At 38.6% G+C, this 23,774-nt stretch overlaps 1 pseudogene; it reads right to left on the reverse strand.

Annotated features, from left to right (window-relative positions):
* Positions 1-231: 231 nt before the first annotated feature.
* Positions 232-676, reverse strand: LOC117013066 (ubiquitin-conjugating enzyme E2 variant 1-like; annotated as a pseudogene).
* Between the last annotated feature and the right edge of the window lie 23,098 nt (positions 677-23,774).

The following is a 23,774-nucleotide window of genomic DNA, read 5'->3' on the forward strand; positions in this document are numbered from 1 at the left end:
AAGTTGAATCTCTGATTTTTTTTTTGTTATAGCACAACTTATATATTTCAAATGAACAAAAAATTAGTATCATTTACAGTATCTTAAGATAAACAACTGCCTTTCAATGGGAGCTTCCTTTCCAGTACTTTGAGGTCTACAAGACCTAGCTAGAAACTTTACTACTGTGGAAAATGAAGACTGCTTAAATTGAATGGGGGCAGGAGGAAGGCCTGTGGTTTTTCTTTTTGATTAATTGCTGTAACACTGTCTTTCAGGTGGCTGAGGGAGTTTCATATTTTCTTTAAACATCATTAGGTGCAGAAGCTCTTGTAGGACAACTTTGATGCTATATGAATTCTGCCATTTTGCTAGCACTGATATGACTCTTGGGTCCATCACTCCATTAGAACCATTAACCCCATTCATATTCATTTTTGTTACAAATCTTACAAAGGGGGGGTGCTTCTGGGTATTTAGGTCCACATTCTGTTTTAAGGCTGTATATTCTGTTTTCGTAAATTGTTCTTGGCGGCCCAATTATCATCCCTGTCCATCTTGTAAGTGTCATGTCTTCGTCATCTTCTAGACCCCAGCTAACTGTGCCATCTCCTCCTCCTTTTTGGCCTTCTTCGAGTTTTTCCAACAGTTGGAAATTGCGAGGGACTTTTACTCCCGAGCCCGTGGTGGCTGCCATCTTGTGTCGCTGTCGCTCCTCTGAATTTTTTTTTTTAAAAACAAGCTCTTGAATATTTTGAACTAGTCAATAACAGAGAAGAAAATGTCTTTGTACATAAATATCAACCAGAGAAATATCACATAAACTATTACATATAAATTTTGACCATGCACTCAGGTGTGTGCATATATACGTTACACTTGCCAAGAAAACGTCAATCATGGAGGTCAAAAATTACTACTAGAGAATATGACTAGTATTTTGATATTCAATAACTAGGCTATTATTTCAGCTGTTACATTTCAGAAGTTAAAGGATACAAGTGTTGACCTATGGTCTTTATAGTGAAACACAATTTTACTTTTGAGTGAGAGGATTGCGTTCACATACTTGAGGTAGAGAGACATAGGAAATCAGAGGAAATGAGAAAGCCATTTAATCATTCACCTCAGATGGAATAGGCCCCAGGTACTGTAAGCTCTGTGAGGACAGAAGTTGTCTTGCTAACTTTAATAGCCTCAGCAATTGATGCATGGGTGAATAAATAACCTCCTATTTTCCATCTCACCCAAAACCCACTTGGTCAGAGGAGAGATGATAAGGGCAAGAAATGGAGCAGTGAAGATAGGAATGGAGAAGAAAGATTGGAATTGAGAAATATTCTCATCAATTAGTCTCAGTTGTGTGGTAGTTTGTTGTCAAGTTAATGTGAGAATGTGGAATCAACAAAAGTACCCTATTCTTCTAAAAAATTATAGACGTAAAGAAAAGGAAAGGAAAGAAAAAAGGTGAGGAGGAAGCTGCTGGATCGAAGGAAAGTTTATTTGTTTGTTTAGAGGGAAGGAGTAGACAGAGGGCAAAGATAAAGGAAAATGACTTCTGCGGAGTCAGGGATGGGTCCTACCCACACACAATTATACTGGCTTAGAGTCCACATGATTTGATTAGAAGACCAGTAGAAAGAGAATCAAAAGGCTTTTGTGTTAGCCCTGACTTTGGTACTTATTCACCAAGTGAGAGTGCTTGGATAGGCCACGTGAGCTCTCTGAACATCAATTTTATCATCTATGCAATAAAGAAGATGGGGAAATATGTAATTTTTTTCATCAAAAATTAACCGAGAGAAAAGGTGTTTAAGAAAGCCCAGCATAGAAAGACACATGAGGCACTGTTAAAATGCACCTGAGGGGAAATCTTTGCGAGCTATCACCGATGACTGTGTCCCAAGGGTGAGCTAGCAATTTCCAAGCTAGACAGAACTGCAAACCCAACCTGCTTTAGTAGCCCCATTATTCACTTCATTATTATCCTTTTCTGCACTGACTTGGCTGAGCAGGACTCTATGGGAACGCAGTTTTCTAAGCCAGAAAGAACAAGCTGAGCCCCACTATTGGTCCTTTTGTATCAAGATTTAACGATCAGCAAGTTAATAAAGTCTCAAAGATTAGTATCAGTTTGAAAGGCAAAATTCACACAAAACAATTAATTAAGAGCAGTAAAACAAATGCATTACTGAGGATAGAATTGGATCCAGGAGACAAAATGGGTTAAAAAAAACTTTTAAAGGAATGCTCTAATTGAAAACTGGCGGCAGCAGAAGACACAAGATAGTTAAAACAGTATCTTATCAGAAAATTAGCAAAATGTAATTTTTATTGGGTTTTACAGATGTTATTTTTAACCACATCAAAAATCCCACCTCATGGCTATTGGTACAATTTGTCATAATTACTATAATTTGAAGTCTGAGTGATGGAATGGCTGTTGAGATAGCTATCTCATCCCCAGGCTAGTCTGCATTAGTTGAGCAGCCAGGAGAAGGAGCTCATGTTTCTGTACTTGGTCTAGACTTCATTTGTGTCCTTTATCCAATCTCATTCTTAGGAATATTGAAGAATAATTTTTTTTCCTACCTGAAACACTGAAGAAAATCAGGAGGTTAATATTAAGAGTGCTGGGGTCACCTTTAATTAACATACCAATCACCTCACCTCCAATCTGCAAGTAGAGTGTTGTACTTTGTTCTATTTTTACATTTCCTAGTGAGCTCGATCATATTTAATGCATATACTAAATTCTGGGCATAATATATTCAACTACCTACAGAAGCATGGCTGATAACACTGAACTAAGAAATAAGAGCTTTTAATATCCCTGATATCCAATTTAACACATTTCCTTGCTAGCATATTTTACTCCCGGGAGTGAAAATATGACTAAACATGTCCAAAATATATCTAACCTACAAATTAAAGAACAAGATCAAGCAATGCCTTAAAGGAAATTCTGTGGATAACTTGTATCCACAGATTCACAGTGATATCAAATAATGAAAACGATTATGACTGTGTTATGATTTAGATTAGGGGCTGGATTGGCACAGGGCCCAGCTAAGAGACTGTAGGAGCCCTCAGCCAATTTGCAGACAGGAGTTTCAATATGAGAATAAAGCTGATCAGACTTAAGGAAGCATTTTCAAACAAGAAAGAAATAGTTAACATACAGTTTTAGTGATCGCCCAAAGCTGAGTCATCTCATTGCCATTTTAGGTCATGGAAAATTTTCAAAATGGTTTCTTTCAAACTCTCAGGCATAGTTTAACTGAAGCATTGTATGAAGAAGGGACCTGGCTTAAATTCATACACTTAAGAGGTATTATGTGCTGCTATTGCTCTCAGCCTTGGAGGAATACGTAGTAGTGAACAAGAAGTGGTGCTTCCAGTAGAGTAACACAGAAAGGAACAATATAGACAGCAAACATATAAAATATAAGTATGTAATACAATGCCAGATAGTATATATGTTTTGAAGAAAAGTGAAACAGGGTAAAGAAATAAAGAGTGATAGAAGGATGGCAGTTTAGATTTTTAAAAGCCCCCTTAAATAAGGTGATATGTGGGCAGAGGCCTGAAAGAAGTGATGCAGAAAGTCATATAAATTTGTGGGGGAAGGGCATTCCAGGCAGAAGAAACATCAAGTACCAAGACCCGGAAGTAGGAACATTCAGGGACAGAATGGTAGGCGATGAGGTGGGAGAAGCAGGCAGGCTACATCATGTAGGTCTTTGTAGGCCATGGCAGCGGCTTTAGGTTTTGTTCTAAAGATGGCTGGCAGCCCCTGCAGGGTTTTGAGCAGCGGAGTGATGCAATCTGATGAAAGCTAAGAAAACGGTGATTTTGCTGCTGAGTGGAGGGGATGAGTGAAAGCCATGAGAACATTGATGAAAGTATTGTAGAACCAGCCAAGGGATAATGGTGACTTGGCCCCTAAATGGTAGTAGTGAAGGGCCAAGAGGTGGTCAGATTCAGAATATATGTTGGATGCTGTACCAACAGGATGAGCTGATGAACTGGATATAAGGGATGACAGAAAAAGAAGAATCTGAAATGACTCCTAGGTTTCTGGCTGAGAAAATGAATGAATAGGGAAAATTTAAAGAAGTATGGGTTTTAGATGTTGGGATGGAAATCAAAATTTAAATTTCAGTCATGTTAAATGTGAGATGCCCATTAGATGTTCAAATGAAGATGACAAGTAGATAATTGAATAAACAGTTCTGAATCCATGGGAGAGGCCAGGCTAGAGTTATAAATTTGGAAACTACCAGCTTATAGCTGTCACTTAAAGCCATGAAACTGATGCATCCATGCGGAGAGAATATGGATAAAAAAAGAAATCCAAACAGATTGGAAAAGCAGGAGAATTCCTCAAAAGTACCTGAGGACTACTTGACATCTATAGGGTCTTTTCAATACCACAACTCATAATGAAACTGACTGACTTTGAAAAGTAAGGGGGAAAATATCAGGGGCTCAGAGTGGACCACAATCTAAATTTAGTTATTAATAGAATACTCACCTTATTGCATTGTTACTTTTATTTTTATACAAAGTGAGATACTGGATAATTGAATATATGGAGTGCAATTTTGAGGCATTTTCCTTTATAGTAAATATTGAATAAGTGTGATTCTGATTCAAGTGGTTCAGAGATCTTATTTTAAGAAATGCTACTCTAATATGCATCTTAGAAAGTAGTAACAATTAAGGCGGTGGGGAGGGGGATAGCAGGTTTGTGAATAAGTCCTAAAAGTAAAGTTTTAAAAATAAATGAGTTTTTTTGCTCTAAGAATAATAGACTGGAGGAATCACTAAGGTTTTAAAAGGATGAACTATGATTGGTATTAAATGAAGAATCTGTGTTTTCACTGCAAAGTGTGCAGTAAAGAAGAGACAAAAATCACTATAGGAAATCTTTGGGTTAACTATCAGAAGCATGAGATACTAAGATGATGACTATTAAGAGTCTTGGAAGAATTTAAAGGAAGTGGACAAAGATCTCATCCTAAGGTGATTCAAAGTAAATTTTGTAGAAATAGTTAAATGAATTTGGTTATCTTTACAATATTCGAGTTTCCCTTTGCAAAGTTGAATTAAATTTGTCTTTCCTTTAGCTATAAAATTAAAATTTAAGGAATCATTTAACATGAGAAGCAATTATAGTAACACGTCTATCTTCTAGAAAGCAGTTTTCTATAAACATTCAGCTTAAGTAGTCAGAATGAACTGACTCTAAAGTTGTTTTCCTTTTTTTAATTAGGGCTTTACTGTCAATGGAGGGAGGGGAAGGACAGAGTAATTGAACATTTGAAAAATAAACGTTAATGAAATTAGCCAAAAAGATGTCATAAGATGTGATGGAAGCAGTTGGCTTATGTATTGGAAGGAAAGCATGGTGATTACTCTGAAAACCAGGGCATTTGGTGTAGAGCCAACAGTTTTTAAACTAAAGGGAAAAGAGAAAAGAGACAGGCAACCACTGCAAGTGGCAGAATGTAGTGTAAGTTCCTGACATTAAACTTTTAATTTCCATCAATTTCAAAAGACACGCATCTTGGATAAATATATTGCCAGTCATATGACACCAACAAAACAACCAGATAAGGAATTAGGGTGCTCCCACCCACAAAGTTTCCTCTTTCAGAAAGCCCTGGGTAACATAGATAACTGCCCATTTGAAGGACCCCACTTCTCCCTTCCGGCATCCTAATTCCTTCTCTGATGCTTTAAATTAGCCAATAAAGAGTGAACCCATTAAACCCTAGACACCTTACCCTTGGACCATAAAGGCAGAGCCCCAGGTCTATGATACCTCTCTCTCTTCCCTAGGGTGAGCCATGTACCCTCCAGAATCTGTGAGTAATTAATTTTGTTCCTCCAAGTTTTCTGATGGCCCTGCTGGGGAAAGGTCTGTGGGGACTGCTATAAGTAATACAGCAGGGTGATTGCTCCAGGCATGTCTATCTGACAGCATTACTATCAATAGGCTGAGACCCAGACAACACAAAGATGAAAGTCAATTAAAGCATTGAGGAGCAGACACCTTGATGTTAGGAGTCAGCTTAAAAGACCTCAAAGGACTGTGCTACAGCTCTAGAATCTGACACCAAGAGCCCACCTCATCCCAGGAGCTTGTTAAGGGGCACACAAACCCTAGGCAGCTTGGTCGTGTAGAGTGAGACTGACAGGTGTTTGGAGGGTTTACAAAGCTCTGTGGCTCAGAGTGATACGTTTGTCAAAATTTTTATGTATATTTATTTAAGAAGCTAGGAAAATGTATGGTCTATTTTCAAATGGATTTCATTGATGAGGATCTACCTACTGTGTGTGAGACATGGCATTAAGGAATTGAAAATACAAAGTGGAACATGACAGAGTGCCAACTGTCAGTGAGTTTACAGTCCATGGAAGGGAAGGAAGAGGGAGGCTGATAATGACAGATGAGTAAAACAGTTACTTACAATACAAAATCATGTGGTGATACAAACCAGGGAGCACAAACTCTGACCGAGGCTGGCAGAGAGATTAAGGAAGAATTTCCAGAAAAAGCAATGCTGAATTGAGCTTTAGATGATAAATAAGAGTACTCAGGTTGAAAACAATTTAAAAACTTGAACTTCAGCTATTTGGAAGCAATCCATTTTTTGGAAACACCTCATTTCCCCAATTGCACCAAATAACAGATATTATTCTATATAAGTCAAAACTATGTAAGTGAACATCTGGAAGCCTTTATTGTCATAGCAAAGTTTTGGATATTGAATGAACTTTGAAACTTAATCAGGTATCAGGCAGGTAATTCACATATTAGAAATAAAGTTTTTATTCAATATAGGGTAGAGTGAAATGCTCTTAGTTTTAGGGAAAATGTACTACAAAAACAAGTTATCCTGCAGGCTTCCTATGAGTCAGGATTCTAACTTGGCAATATTTAGGCAACAAAAGGTACACTTCACATTTTCATATTTCAATCCCTAACAGAACTAAGAGGAAAATATGGAGAAATGTAAACTCTTGCAAATCTCAGAGCTATTCTGTTTTTCATTCTGTATTATAATCTCTTTGCCAGTTATCAGTTTGAGAAAATTGACTGACTGCTCTATTTTTTCTTTTTAATCTGTTTTACAGGTACTCAGAAACAAAGTAACACAAAGGAATTTTCCAATAACATATGACTGATGAATTAGAAAGTGCTATTCGGTGCCTTGTGAACATTTCAAAATACTATAAGCCTTTTTCCTCATTAAGATATTCCAAAACAAAACCAAGAAAGAAAAAAAGAATTGCATTGTAGAATCATGAAATATGATAACTAATAAGAACAATTATAATCATTTTCCTTAGAATAGAGCAACTATGAATGACACATGTAAATAGCTCCAATATACTCATTTAATATTACTGATAATTAACATGAACACTAAATTAGAATTGCCTTTATCAGCTAGAGTTGTAAAGCATTGCAACAGCCTAGAGATTATTAAAGGAGGTGATACCTGGGTGAAGAATATACCCAGCCTGGTGATAATGAAGGAGTGTATAGACTTTTAATTCCATAAATAAATAAAATGTTTTTAAGCATTGGACTTCATCAAAATTTAGCTGAATTAATTAGTAAATACATACTGCATGTTTGCCTAAATCCTTTTATTCCTTTCAGGAGCTAAATACATTTCCTTACTTGCATCTGTGGGAATATAAAATTCTCCTAGCTTTTAAATTTGAGCAAGCCCCACAAAATATATTGGGAGTGATTTTTGTCGCAATTCTACAGTTATATAAATTGGTAAAGTGATCTGTTCAATACACTTCTTTGCCCTTTTCCCCAGATACTATCAGAAAAATAAACAAGATTTTTAGCTTAGGAAAGGGCACTAAAAAACAAATTATCCCACCACTCTCTTTGAAAACCTTTTCTCTTACACACAAAATAATAGGAATTCAGAAAAATTCCCAAATGAAGTAAAATTCCCAAATGAAGGTGGAAATTTCCAATCAAGATGGTGGAGTAGGTAAACACTGTGCTCATTGCCTCTCAGGACCACGTCAATTACAACTGAACACAGAAACAACCATCATTGAGAATCACCTGAAGTCTAGCTGAACCAAAACCCTACAACTACAAACATACAGAAAAAGCCACATTGAGGCTGGTAAGAGGGGCAGAGACACGGAACGGGCTGGTCCCACACCTGAGTGTGACCATCAAAAATCAAGAGGAATAGCTCAGCTGCAGAGGTGCCCCACCAGAGGAGTGAGGGGTCCCAGCCCCACACTAGGCTCCCCAGGGTTCTAGCGCTGGGGAGAGAAGTCCCGATAAATTCTGGTTGTGAAACCCAGAGGATGTTGTGGCTGAGTGAGACAAAGGGCGGCTAGAGTTTCAAGCACTCCTCTTAAAAGGCTGGTGCATGGACTTACTCTGAGCTCCAGCAGTGGGGCAGAGGCTCCAAAATCATCAGGGACATACGGGGAGGAACTGAATCGTCTGGCTGCAGGACGAGGGCTGGAGGCACAGCTTTCTCTCCGATGGAGGAGCTGGTAGAAACCATTGTTTCTTTGTTGACCCATCCCCGCTCTCTGCGTGCGGATGCAGGTGGATGCTATATCTGATTCTCAATCAAACTGGCTGTCACCTTTCGTCTGCCCTGCCCTAGTGATTCCCAGAGACCCCGCCCCATCCAGCCAGCCTTGGTTAGCAAATTGGCCTCTCAAGGCACCTCTAAGCTCAGTTCAGGTGGGGGCCATCTGCAGATTGCTTTGTGGCTCATACCAGGTGGCCCCAGGCAGAGCACATGCTGCGGCTAAACTTAGGTCTTTCATACTTTCATCTGGCTCACCTCTACTTATCCTTAGGTTTTAGCTGAGACTTTATTTTTTCCATAAACCTTCCGTGACAGCCCCTCCACCTCTCTTAAGACTAGTGTTGTGCCACCCTGTGCTTTCATTTAGCTAATGACTCAAAATAGTGGCTGTTTGTTATTACCTCTTAATAAATTCCTTGAGCCCCAATACCTAATATGACGCCCAGCATATAGCAGACACTGAATAAATATTCTGTGAATAAATTAGGAAAACCTTCAAAAACTGAATAATATTCTTTGATGAAGTTGATCTAATAATAATTTATATTATAAATGATAATACAGTGAAAAGAGAAGTATACCAAAAGTTAAGAGACCTGAACCGCCATCCTACCTCTCTTACTAGCTCTAAATAATTTATCTGAACCCCAATTTAATCTGCAAAATAGGTATGATACCCCTCCTACCTCACAAGAGGATAGATCCAAAGGGCTCAAGTAAATGAAAGCAGTTCGGAAATATAAAGCACTCGTCATGCAAGATATTATTATTATCATTATTCTCAACACCTAAATTGACTCTGCCACATTCCTGCTCAAAAGCCCAGTACCTCTACCCTCATCCCCGCTCCAGCCTCCAGCCTACCTCGTTCCCACACCACTTCCACTTTCAACAGTGTTTCCCAAATCACGGCTGTGTGAATTAGTAATCAAGCTCATGGTCAATTCTGTGTTTTGGTTGGGGTTTTTCTGCCTGGCAGCCATTCTGATTTTACTCCAGGGGAACTTCTCTTCTCCCTAATCTTGGGCCGTGTGCTCTGGGTGAAGCTGACTCTGACCCAGGACCCCAAATATGACTCTAACTAGGCCAATGAGAACCCTGTGTTCTCCTAGCCAGTGGATGTGGTCCGTGGGCCTCCCTAAGCTGTGACCAAGCCAGTCCAATCAAAATGAACCTGAGAACCTCTGCAGGGGTATTGGAATAAAGACGGTGCACTCCTCTGCTGGGTCAGTCGGGCAGCAAACAGTCCCAGGAGTTGCCGGCAGTAGTCCTGCAACAATAAGAAAGCTTCCTAGGATCAGCTTCCTAGGATCAGTCTGGTCCTTGGGGGCATTCTCAGCTGCTGATTCATGCCTAACCAGATGCTGGCACTACCCGGCATTAACGATAATCAGGAAGGTGCAGTTCTGAATCTTGACACTGAATGGGACATCTCTGTTTCTCCTCCTAGAAAATGGATTTTTAAGAAGTTCTTTTCTTTCTTATAATAATGCTTCAAAAAAGAAGTAAAATTTAAATTCATATTCAACCAATACTTACAAAGCAATGAGGTCAAATTTATAAAAACAGTAGTGAGATCTTTATAAGTAAAGGGTTTTATTAATTCAAAGTATTACTGTAAGTAGAATTACCATCATTGATTTGATTATTCACCTTACTTCTAGTTCAGCTGCAGGTCTCCAGTGTTATTAAAATATGAGGTTCATGCATAAGAAAACGGTTTATTTTCTACAAAATCAGTATCCAAAGGGAAAAAATAAAGTCCATGTGATCTAAGAAAAGCAACCTTGAGAAGCATTTTGTTGTTAAAATTCCAGCCTGACTTTACTATCTAAATCTTTCAAAAATGTTTTTGGCTGTACACTTTTGGTAAGATCCAGGCTAACATAAGCTTGTCAGGATTGCTTTCTTCAGAAGTAAGCAGTTAGATCAGGAAATAAACCACAAAAATTCCTTAATTGCTAGTCATCTAAGTAAGGTCTTATACTTTGGCTGGAAAAATAAACCAAAGGAAAGAAATACCTAGCAATCTTTTTCTGGGTATTTTTTTTCTACATAAGCTAAGAAAAACACCTTAGCCAGTAAAGGGGTCAAAAGAATAGAGAAGAGATAGCTCTTCAAACTTGCCTTGCTAGGTAGAATTAGCCATTTAAGCTTTGTCCACATTAGCATTAAGCTAGCAAGGCTGGAGAGTGACTTAACTCATATCACTTTGTCAATGTGTTTATTTAATATTAATCTCGTATGTTTTAGGAATTGGTCTGAATGAAACTATATTGGCATTGCCTCTGCAAAGGCTAAACCATGCCTCAGGAGCATCTTAAACTATTTATTGTAGTCATTTATTTAGTATTTGTTTAAAATTTATAATAAACTCATTTATAATTAATTCCCATTTACAGAATGTCAATGTATTATTAGATGGTTGACAGTGGGCCATCTCTCATGTGTGTTCTTGGTATGGTCCCAGCTGTCTAATTCCCAGTCCTAGACAGGAAATACCCTCCTAGAGAATTTCAGATAAGTAGTTTGTGTTTACTGAATTCATGATTCAGGCACAAATTATCAACAATATCAATCTATTAACAAATAGGGACTAAAAATGACATTAATGAATTTATTACTTCATATGGGCCAGATACTGTGTAGAAAGGTATAAATACACTTTCTGTTTCACAGAACAATTCTGCAACATAAGTTTTATTGAACTTATTTTAAAGAAGAAGAAATTGAGGTTTGGAGTGGTTAAGGAACTTTCCAAAGTATTAAGATTTGAAGTAGAACATCTTTAAACAGCAAGAATAATATAGCCATACAGCTGTCCCTTCTGGTAGAACCAATACACAAAATTTAGCTTTTCTGTTTGCCAGGGCTTGTTTCTTTGTTTTCCTTTTATAATATGTATAATAATGTACTTTTAGGTGCATGAAAAATTAGCATAGTAATGCAATATTTGTGCAGAATTTGAAATTAGCATAAAATTTCAAGCATAACTCAAAGAATTATTGATGAACCTGGGATTTTATTAAGGTAAAGCTTCCAGAATAAAACCCACTTATTGAATACATGACAGAAATGAGGCATAGAGAATGCCACACCCCTCAGATAGCCACAGGGGCTCCCCAGCTACCGTGATGAAGTTTGAGTGGCTCAAGAAGGCCATGAGAACCCTCTGCTCTGTACAGCTGCTCCTCTGAGACAGAGCATGCCAGTTGGCCACAGGTATTCTATGACGACAGTTGGTGACTGGTATAGGATCTGATTCCTAAGTCTATGATGCAGGAATTCCATGGTGTGTGTATAATAACCCTGCTTATAGTGCAGTCCCAGTTTTTGTAGAGACCGTCAAGGCCTTGACTTTCTTCTCCACTGAAGGTCTGCTGTTGGGGGTGGTATGGAATCCAGGAGGTGTGGAAAGGCCACGCCTTAAAGCATCGTCTTCTCCAGTTTAGTATTGACTGCTCTAACAAGGGCAGAAGTGGATTGGGACTATTTGGAGGGCTAGGATATCAGCGTCTTTCAGCTGCTTTCCTTTTTGTTCAAACTTCTCAGGACAGAGCATTTGCCATTCTGTCTGACCATGCCAATGTCACTTGGCCAGTGATACTATTGATGTCACTTGGCTATCAATAGATAAGCAACAACCAACTTCAGGAGAAGCCTCTTCTGGTGCTGAGAGAAATCTCTTCCTTTATATTTCCTCACCCCGGTTTCATTGCCAGCAAGATTTGTACTGCTACGATACTTCGGTACCATTCCTAACAAAGATAGCTTCCCTCATAAATAAAAATATCTCCAACTCACGACAAGATATAATTTTTCAATGCCCTTCGTATCAGGACACTTAATATTGAAGCTCTGGCATTCACCAATAAAATTAAATACGTCTTGTGAATAAAAACCATGTATAAATAAACATTATGCATTCTGCTAAAAGAGAGGCCAACAAAGATGAGTTTATTTTCTAAAACTTTTCAGTCATGTTAATGGAAAAGTTGAAAACTACAAACCCTCTGTTGTCACATTAATTTAAGCTGTGATAAGACTTTAGAGTGCTGAAAGGATGAAGAATCTCAGCAATCTTGCAGTCGGTCAGCTTGGACACCATGCCCAGGAGAAAACTAGCTGTCCTCCTCTACCTGACTCAGGCCTTCGCGGCTCCCACCACCCAGAGCTGCTCTGCTTTTACTTCATGATAAGTTGCAACTCTGCATTGGATGTATTGGCTCTGAAGGGCTTGCACTGCCTCCTAAGAAAGACTTAGAATAAAAAGTTTGATTTCCACTCGTGTTCAGTGTGATACCCTAATTTTTTAAGTGGAGCAACTGAGGTCCCAGAAGATGACATGACTTGCCTCAGGGTCTGCCCATTAATAAATGACAGAGGTTTCCTGACTTCATATATTATTTTCCACCTGACACTGTGACCCATCATTCTGCTCCCAAGTCACCTTTTGTATATGTCTTTTTTAAATTTCTTTTTCTTTTTTCCCCGTTTTATTGAGATATAGTCGACATAGAGCACTAAATTTAAGGTGTACAGCAGAGTGATTTGACTTCCTTAGGTATATTGTGAAATGGTGACCACATTAAGTTTAGTTAAACATCCATCATATCATATAGTGTGTGTCAGTCTTAAGTGGCCTTCAACTTCCTGGACCTCATGGACTTATGGCCTCACATTCTGATGCAAAGTATAAACACACTAAAGGATCCCAAGGGCAACCTCCTCATTGCTTGGAGACTCCTCCTCGTGCTTGCAGTATTAAAACTAATCAAAGGCAAATGCCCTCAGATGTAGCAGTTACTTCTAATACATTCTTTAACTGAGAAATGCTCATGTAGTCTTTCAAATTTACTGGCAAGACAGAAAAGTGTGCCCTGGCTTTCTGCACAACAGGTGGACCACAGTGATAGTATTTTCAACTGAACCTTTGATAAATGCTGCTAAGGCTCTCATATCTCAGAATTTGTTTTGAAGGGACAAACTGCTTAAGAGCACAAGCCTTGACAAACTGTATCCTTCCTTGGACACCAACCCAAATAAACTTGTTGCTGGTCACAGAATCCACACCAGCCTTTTTTATGCCATTTCCTTGTGATCCTGTCTGAATTTTCAAGGCTCAGGTTCCTCACATCCCACCCCTTCTGAAAGCTTCCTTGGCCTCCTGGACTGGAAGAGGTGTCTTCCTGTTGTCACTCTATATGCACCACTCTTCTATTTGCCACTTTCTAGTGACAATAGTAAAAAATAACAATAATGACAATTAACATGTGTTTAGGACCTACTATGTGCCAGAGACAATAACTCTTCTAAGTAGGTACTATCCATATTTTGTAAATGAGAAAATGAAGCTCAGTGAAAACAAGAAACTTAGCCAAGATCAAACAGACAATAAATGACAGAATAGATACTTGAACCCAGAATTCTAATAGCCTGAGCTCTTACCCCTTAGGCTGTACATCATTGTCTCTCTTCTGGGTTACAAGCCATCTGAAGATATGATCGGTTTCTTGTGTCCTACCACCAAGGTTTCTTGTACAGTACAGCCTTGAACAGAATGGAGCCCCAACGAGATAGTGTCATTGTAAGAGTCAGGGAGACCACGTTCTATAACACACAAAATCCCTCAGCACTGGAAACCATTGGCTGCACACACAGACACCTACAGTCACACTCAGTATTTGGCTCTTTCTGCCGTGTCTGCAGCAACTTGGCAGTTCTAATATCTGATGGATTAGAGCTGATCTACACTGATCGCTCACACCTGCAATTCAAACTAACCCCTGTTCCGCTTTGTGCAATCAGCCATGCCCAGGTAAGACCATCAGCTTCCCAAATGACAGGCAAACAGAGACCCACCTGACAGGTCTGACCAGACACCTGTGAGATCCGCAAAGTGGGAAGGAAGGGGGCAGGGGAAGGTGGAATTACAAAATTAAAGGACCAAATGTAAACGGTAAAGGAATGAGTGCTTCATCGACTTCGCAGAAAGATTAGAAACTTTGCAGATGGAAACATCAAAGGTCTCCAGCTAATGAGGAGAGAGCAGTAACTGGCGATGGAATTTTTATAGGACTAGGGTCTGATATTTGTGTTTCTGTGTGTAGGAAGCTTTAGTCAGAGAAGTTAGGTACACCCCAGATTATCAAAAGTGCCAAACATAAGTGTGCTTTGATTTCCAACGCTGCCTCCTACCAGTCAGCTCCAGAGACATTTGCTAACATTGTCCTGATAATCCTTATAACATCTCCTCCTGGAGTTAAGGGGTGTGGGTGGAAAAAAGCCGTCCTTGCAGGGAGCTAGGACAACTTGCTCAGAGCGTTGTAGCAGGACCAGAAAAATGCATCTGTTCTTCCTGATGGAAAAAAATCCAGTTTTGTCAATTATGTTTTTTATTCTAAATTTCTCCTAAGTCTTAGTTTTCAATATGTAATAACTAATAGACAATGTAGGATGTAGATATACATAAATATATGTATGTGTGTACATAGGTTTGTTTTTTTAATGATCATAGTCACAGAAGTAAAAGCCATGTCCCCATTTATCACCTTCCCTTCGTCCTTGGTAATCCATATTGCCTTCCCAAGGGAATAATAGTTAAATCTTGACAAACTGGAATAGTTCCAGTTACAACCATAAATAATTGGATTTTGGTTTATTTTCTTCTTTGGGGAAAAAAATCCCTTTAACTTTTCTAAGTGTCAGATTTTTGCAATATAAGTTTCACTGAATTTGTTCAAGCTGTATGACTAATATTTTTCAAGGTGTAAATACAGAAATATCAGAAAGTCAAAGTTGAAGGCCTTGAATTTAAAGGCATTATTTTCCAAATAGAGCCAAATACAAAACATAATCATCACAATGTCTTCCATAATAAGTCACCATTTTTCCTGCCAATGATTCTTATTAAAAGTACTGAACCAGAGGAATTTATTTTTAATTCAAGGTTTGGTTTGGGGCTTGTTGAGGCCTACAAGCTGATAAACATAAAAACTCTTGACTTTTTCTTAGGACAAGTTAGTGACCACTTGAGACAGCTGTCCTGGAAGCGACTTTCACGCCCCCAAAAAATCATTCCAAGGAATTTCATTGAAGGTAGAATGATGCAACAAATAGTCAGGATCTTCCCATGTCTTTTTCTTATTTTTCTATTCAGAGCAGCTATATACCCTATCGTGTGATATTTGTAAAGTGTTATTACTACATTAGCCAGATAGTCAAATTTGGCTCGGGGTATATATTTGAACTTGAGTAGTTTCAAGTTCCAGTGAGAATGCTAAAGCTTGGCTCCAGATAACACAATCCCTTTTGGCCAAGCCCTGAGCCAATACTGATGATGTGTAAAAACTGCTTTGGAGTCGAGGTGTTTGTCTCAACCTGAGAGAGTGAAATTTAGGGCTTTAATCACACCAGACAAAATGGTGGCATGAAACCCCTGAAAACTGAGTCTCTCAACTATCCCCTTTCTCTAACATACCTGATTCTATTAAACAGATGAAGCAAAGAGGCTCAGGGAGCCAAACCACCAGCCTGGCAACATCTGACAAAAGAAGCCGCTGGAAACCCAGGCATAGTAACTTTTTTTTTTTTTTTTTTTTTGCCCCTGGGTCATCTCAAGAAAAAACAACTCAAAATTATCACCAGTCACTACATGCATTAAGCAACTATGTGCCAGATACCATAATAGGTGCCTTACACGTGATCTCATTTAATTTCAAGATGGTTAAGAGCAGGGCTCTGGGCCCAAGACTGCCTAGGTTCAAATTCGGCTCCTGCTTCTTAGCTGTTTGACCTTAAGCAATCTCTCTATGTCTCAGTTGCCTCTTCTGTGATAACAAACCCTTCCTAGTGAGGTTTCTGTGAATATTAAATGATATAACACTTGTGACATGTTTGACTGTCACATAGTAAGTGCTCAATACAAGTTAGATATTATTGTCACAACAATCCTGTGAGGTAAGTATTATTAGCACCATTTCATATATGAAAGGATTGAGACTCAGACAGGGTTAATCTGATGGTTCTCAAAGTCTCAAATCCCTGGGAACTTCCTAGAAGTGCAAATTCTTGAGCCCCATCCGACACTTACTGAATCAGAAACTTTGGGACAGGCTCCTGAAATCTGTGTATGCAGTCTGACAATTAAGTTAATGAACTCATCCTAGAAAAAGTGCTACATACCTCATTGCTGAATATCACTATGACCATCTTTGAAGTACTGCCCTTGGGAAGCTATGTACCAATGCCAGTGCCTGGTCCACCCTTCAAAGCAATTTTGGAACTCTTTTTCTGGAATGGCCATCAGAGTTGTCATCGTATTACCCTTGATGTCCTGAATGTCATCAAAATGTCTTCCTTTCAATATTTTCTTTATCTTTGGGTAAAGAAAGAAGTCATTGGGGGCCAGATCAGGTGAGTAGGGAGGGTGTTCCAATACAGTTATTTGTTTACTGGCTAAAACCTCCCTCACAGATGGTGCCGTGTGAGCTGGGGCATTGTCGTGATGCAAGAACCATGAATTGCTGGCAGAAAGTTCAGGTCATCTAACTTTTTCACGCAGCCTTTTCAGCACTTCCAAAGAGTAAACTTGGTTAAGTGTTTGTCCAATTGGTACAAATTCATAATGAATAATCCCTCTGATATCAAAAAAGGTTAGCAACATGGTTGCAACAAGTTCGCAAACTTAGTTGTGAGAACTTACACGCACCTGTGTGTGGTTCTCTAGGGGATTTTAATGCATGCTAAAGTTTGAGAACATCTGGATAAATCAATTTGCCCAAAGTCATACAGCCTTTAAGTAATGAAACCAAGATTCAGTCTGATTTAAAAGCCTATGTTCTTTCCACTAGACATGCTACAAATTTAGTCCTAGACAGGAATTGTGTGCTTTCTCCCATGGTTTTGACCACACATTACTGGGATCACTGTCCTTTCTTCATACTCCCAAACGTGGTTTCTACTTTGTCAATGCAGCAACCCTTGCCTTAGCTCCGCAATGAGAAACTTCTATTTTCTTTTCCCAAACCCTGGGCTTTCATACAGCAATAAAATCCTAGGAAGGATGAGAGCTAGCATGAAATGTTACACCATGATCAGAAAAACTCATTATTGTGATTGGTGACATTTCCACCCAGAATTTTTAAGTGTGTGATTAAAATTTTTAAAATAGAGGTAATTGGCATATAATCTTTCCTCCCTTGTCCCAGATTCAGGAGGACACAAGGTGATAAACTTACAAATCAGTCTAGGTCTCCCTTTCAATTTTGCTAGGTCTAGAACAGGTCTGGAGGTAGAGACATCAAACTCAAGAACACCTCCAGGCACTGTAGACAGGTGGCCTCAGTCCACATCTGCCATCTCTACCCTGAAGTCAGAGAACTCAGATCAGACAGTGTGTTTTCAATAAGAAAGAGATGTATTAGTAAATAGAAACAGCAATTGGATCCATTTTTAAGATCCATTTTTATGCCTTCTTATGGGGGGAAAAACAAAACAAACAAACGACCCGATCTTTGAATCATCACTCTGTCTTTTCTCCTTCGTTGGAAATAATGCCTCCACTAATGGCACTTTATTTTCTGGACAGCACTGTTCTTCGTTGGTTTGACAATACAACAGGAGCTGGATTCTCTCTTTTCATGCATAACAGTTGCAGCTGTCTCCCCTTACTAGATCCTGACGCCAATGTTCAGAGGACTCTAGCAAACAGCTTAGCAACAAAGCTTATGAAAGAAGAATCAGATTTCTTGAACAGGGACAACTAGAACTGTGCAGAAAGTTTCAGGGTGAAATATAAAGAGTACAACAAGCCCACATTAACTTTTGGTTCAAAGTTTCTGTCACCATCCTCATTTCACCATGAGGCACTGTCTTTCCAATTTACCATTTTACGTTTCCCTGAACTCATAGATCTGGTCTTCCTTGAAACCAATAAATAATGTCCTGAGTCGGCCAAGAAACAATCGATGGTCCAGTCTGTGGTACAAATACCAAGCCCAGGCCAAGACTCTTTCATACGTGAAAGGCCAGTGTCTTCATCTTTTCCTCTTGCCACTTCCTTCTGATGACTCAATAGCCAAATGGACCAATTTGGAAAAAGCAAATTCTGCTGAATCAGGTCACGGCCTGGAGCTGAAGTTTAATCCTCTGCCAGAACAGTCTGAACTGATCAAAAGAACCATCTATAAGGTGAAAGACCTTAGAAAGAAACCACCTCAATACACAGTGTGCTCTAGACCCACTACCACCTAGTTCACAAACTTAGTTGTGAGAACTTTCGTGTGTGGACTTGCTGCTGGACTTGGGGTCAACCTGAGTGAAGCTGACATGAACGACAAATCCTACTACAGGACATAGTTAGTGCCACTGTGTTGCTCTGGATACAGCTGGGAAAGGGTGCTAGTATCATTTTTCATTCAACCGTCAATGATGCTGAAATAGCTGCACACTAATATCGGTTTGACATATGGTAGGAGATGCTCTTTGTTTTTTGGTGGGCAGAAGAAGTTGGGCATGATGGATAGGGGTGTGCCATACACGCTGTGGGATGAAGTCCTGAAGAGCAAAGCACTTGCCTTCAATGGAGGAGAATCCTTACCATCCTGAAGCTTGATGATAGACACCAAGATGTATTGATGGTGTGCTCCCCTAAGACCGAAGCAGACCACAGGTCTCCATACCTGCTTTGACTCCATATCAACATTTCAAACCCTAGAGGCAAATCTAACTAAATATTTCCTCTGGGATGATGGCGGGGAGGCAGGGAGCAAAGGTGTGTGTGGTTACCTGGCCAGATGCTGGAAGTTCCTGAAAATATCTCTCCTGCTAACCCAGCTGAGAACATAAGCCACAGATTTTTTGTTTTAATGGTGTTCGTGTTATCAGACAATATCTAAAAAGTGAAATACCTACAATTGATTAATTAGTCTTTTCTGTACTATTTCAGTAAAAGGTCAAGGTACTTTGCATTTAAGAATAACTAAGTACAAATAAATTCAGTCTTTAAGACATCTATCAAGATGTAAGAAATGTCATAATTAGCTACTACTTAGTCACCAATAACTACGCCAAAACTTCCTACTGAACTTGTCCCAAAGCTGTAACTTGAGAGAGATATCTATCCCCCTCAGAAAGCTAGTGTAGACATCTCTTACTCCCAGAGTCCAGATATCTCACCAATTAATGTAAGCAAAGAGTCTTACCTACTTTATCCTCCTCCTCCACTTGCCACACACAGCCTTCTTTTGCTACTAAAGGTTTCCTGAATAGAAATGTCTTTTCTGTGACCTTACAAAATTTAGATGTGCTGTTATGTCCTAGTCTCACAGTTACTGTCCCCAGATTTGGGGTGTCCTATTTCTTGTTTAGTTGAGACTTTCTATCTTCCTTCCAAAGCTGATTAATCTCAGGTGCCTGGAGTGAAGGCCATGGGGCCATGTGATATTAAGGCACCAAGAAAACTTCAATAAGTGGTTTAAAGTATTTGCAGTGCCCAAAATTAGAACAGCTTTTTCCTTTGACAGCCTATTTTTGTGCTACAATTTACAGTTCTTCCCCCTCTAACAACTTGAGTTAATTTCTACTCTGACAAAAGTCAGAAGCAAAGGAGCTAAGGTAAAGCTATGGACTGAGATAGATCTGGGTAGGTAAAAGTGCAATGGCGAAACACAGCGGAATCTCCTCATGGTTGTTTCCAGTGACCAGTGTGTCACTGGATGCAGATCATCCTAGCAACGGCAGCTGAAGGACTGAAATATGTGGAGATGTGCTACCCAATGTGACAGTGGGGAGAGACTCAGGAGTGGACCTCCATGACATCAGATAACAAAGAACCAGAGGTTGTGATGACCAACAGGCTTTTCCTCTTGCCAGAGCTAGTTAATGTGCTATATCCTTTCCAATATCCTGAAAATAAGGCACTTTCCTTGGAATATGCATTATATGTACAGGTCTTTTTATATACACAAAAAAAATGTTAGATTATACCATTCAAAATTACAAGTATTTCTTAAATGTTTGTTTTTTTATTAGACACAAGTTTTATTTTTTATATGTCTTATATAGAATTGAGATAGAGCTACCTATAAAGTAAATATATAGGTAAGCTTCTTTACACTATTATACTCATCACATTTAAGCATTGACTACATAATGAGAAGATGGAAAGTAAAATGTCATTGTTGACCTTTACATTGGGAATGTAGCAATCAAAGACGTATTTTTCATGAAGTTAAGAAAGCTTAAATTTCAGGTCGTTTCACTTGCACAGGCTCCTTCCAAGGCTCTGGGAGAGGTCCTGGTAATATGTTCACATGGTCATATGCTTTGGAATTTTGAAAAAGAAAATTTAGTCTCAGTAATTTAGCATAGTGGTCTCTTTGCACTTGGACCTCCCTTCCGTCATACTTCTCCTTGTGTCAACTAGCCTTAGAGTAGATGTATCTTTGAGATCCAGTTAAGGGGAAATTAATCAGGAGATACATTTAGTTTAGGTTTAATGGCAAATCTTTATGTGCTTTGTTAGCCATCCCAACATAATGAGTGATTTCCTGGCCTATGCCTATGCACACTGTACCGATTGTACCAGAAACCAAAGGTACAAGACCAGATGTTGGGCCATGATATGAATGTGCCCTACAGAACCTAGCACCAGAAGTATTCGTGTAATGGAGAAGGCATACAGATTGAAATGGACAAAACTAGAAGGTGGTTTGTGGAAAGTTTTGCCAATTATCAAATGCAAAAAATTGTGAGAATTTGTTTTTCTTTGATATCTCATCAAAATGGACATTCCCTTCAGTCAGCAATATACTCAATAAGGTGTGGTGGAAAGTATTGGACTCTGAAGACACATATGTTTAGGTTTGAATCTTGCTTCTTTAATTTCTAATAAGCCTCAGTTTACTCCTCTGTAAGAAAGGAATAATAATTTCTTTCCAAGAATAACTAACATTGAGCGCTTTACTGTGTGCCCATCATTGGGTTTTACAACAACCCTGTGAGGTGGACACTATTGTTTTCGTTTTACAGATGAAGTTAAGGAATTTTACAGATGAAGTTAAGGCCATGCAGTAAGTGGTATAGCTGAATATAAACCCCAAGAGCTTGGCTCTGGAAGCAGCCCTCATAGCTACTAGTCTGTTCTGTAATTATACAAGATAGCATGTAGAATGTATCTAGCATAGGGTAGGCAGAGTCACCATGCAAGAAATGGTAGGGACTGTTACAAAACCACAGTCCCATGGGGTTTCTCTCCCCCATGGTTGTCTCTGTCAATTGTAGTAACCCCTCAACTCCAGAGCTTGCACAATTGTCTCTCTTTCTCACACATGGTTCATTTCTCTAAAAATAGGTGGTTTTACATTTTTAGTTATAATTATTACTAGTCAATCTATATTATTATTGAAATAGATAAATTATAAGCAAATATGTAAAATGATGTTATTATACAGTCTTAATAAGGCTATTAGGATTGTTGATATAATCACTACTGTTCTCTAAAATTGTTCTACAGTTTTATTTGTTATAAATCATTTGCATGCACATGTATTATCAAAAATAATAAAATTTTTCTAGACCTGAAGTAATCTTTTATAACAACTGACATTTACTGAGATACTACTATGTAAGCTTTAGTCTTATTAAAAATATCTTATTTCAACCATAATGTATTATTTAAATCTTGTAACTTCTGCGGAAGAGATTATATACCATGCAAGATATTTTTCTGCTTCTAGTTAGTCACCCATTTATTTAACCAATACTTACTACTTGCTATGTGCTGGATACTGTTCTAAGTTTTTAAAACTTGTTTGCGTATGTAATTATTACATAGTTGTATTTAAGGCTTAAATATAAGTCTAAATTCAACTTTTTTCATTTTTTTCAAACATTTTTCAGGTCTTCATAATTATTTTTAGTGGCTGCATAATGTTCCAGTTAAGAATGTCTGCCATACTGTACCGTTCATCAAACTATTCTGGGGCATTTAAATAATGCATTGACATTGAGGATAGTGCTGTAGTGAACATCTTTGTACATAAAAATCTCTTGATTACTTCTTTACATTACATTCCTTCAATAAGTCAGGGGACTAAACTTTTTTTCTTTTTGGACAGCTATTGTGTTCACACTTCCATCTGAAATGTAAGCATGTATCAACTTCACCAAAACTTTGCAAGCACTTAAATATTGTCACTTTAAAAATGTTTATCAGCAGATATAAAACAGTGCCTTCTTTAGCTTTGTATTTCTCTGATTTGTGAAGCTAAACATTTTTCTCCTACTCTTTAAAATATGCTTACTAACTCTTAAATTGTCTATAACAGAGGCATGTAAAGAGCACCAACACCAGTACTAAACATAGACCAAACACACGGTGAGTGTTAGGTACTGAATTAGGTATATGTGTAAATATTTACGTGACGATTATGACAGGGTCCATACTAGGGAGAGTGTAAGTTGGAAAGGCTGTCCAACCTTCGGTTCATATTCTTCTTCTTTAACTTGCCAGCTGGGAAAACCTGGACGTTAAGTTCATTGTCTATAAGATTGAACAACTGTATGAAACGTCTAAGGTTGTAGTGAAGATTAAATAATTCTGAGGCAGAGATTGTATCCCTCGTACATAGTACAGTGCCTAGCCTGCAGTAGGTGCCCAATAAATGTGTGACCTCAGTGAAGTTCCGATAACACAAGAAGTGCTCAATAAATGGCAAATCCTGGAACTAATAACTTGGATGGAAGAAAAAGACAGTTGATAAAATCATAATAAGTTCTTTATATAGACATTTGCGGATGGGAGGCTTTCAATATGGAAAAAATACATACTAGGAGAGTATGAATGGACAGAAGAGGTGAAACAAGAATAATCATTATGACTTAGTTCACCTGAAAATACAGGAGCATCTAGAACAGACAAATCCATAGAGACAGGAAGTAGATTAGTGATTGCCAGGGGCTGGGGAAGGGAGCAATTGGAAGTAACTGCTAATGGGTATGGGGTTTCTTGGGGGTGAGGGGATAAAAATATTCTAAGATTGGATAGTGGTGATGGTTGTACAACTTTGTAAACATGCTAAAACCATTAAATTGTACATTTTAAAAGGATGGTTTTTATGGCATATGAAATAGGAAGCATGTTATTTTCTGTGGGTCATAATTTAGGGATCCATGCCAATTAAATTCTGAGGC

This window comes from Rhinolophus ferrumequinum, chromosome 2 (assembly GCF_004115265.2).
Source record: "Rhinolophus ferrumequinum isolate MPI-CBG mRhiFer1 chromosome 2, mRhiFer1_v1.p, whole genome shotgun sequence".
Classification (NCBI taxonomy): Eukaryota; Metazoa; Chordata; class Mammalia; order Chiroptera; family Rhinolophidae; genus Rhinolophus; species Rhinolophus ferrumequinum.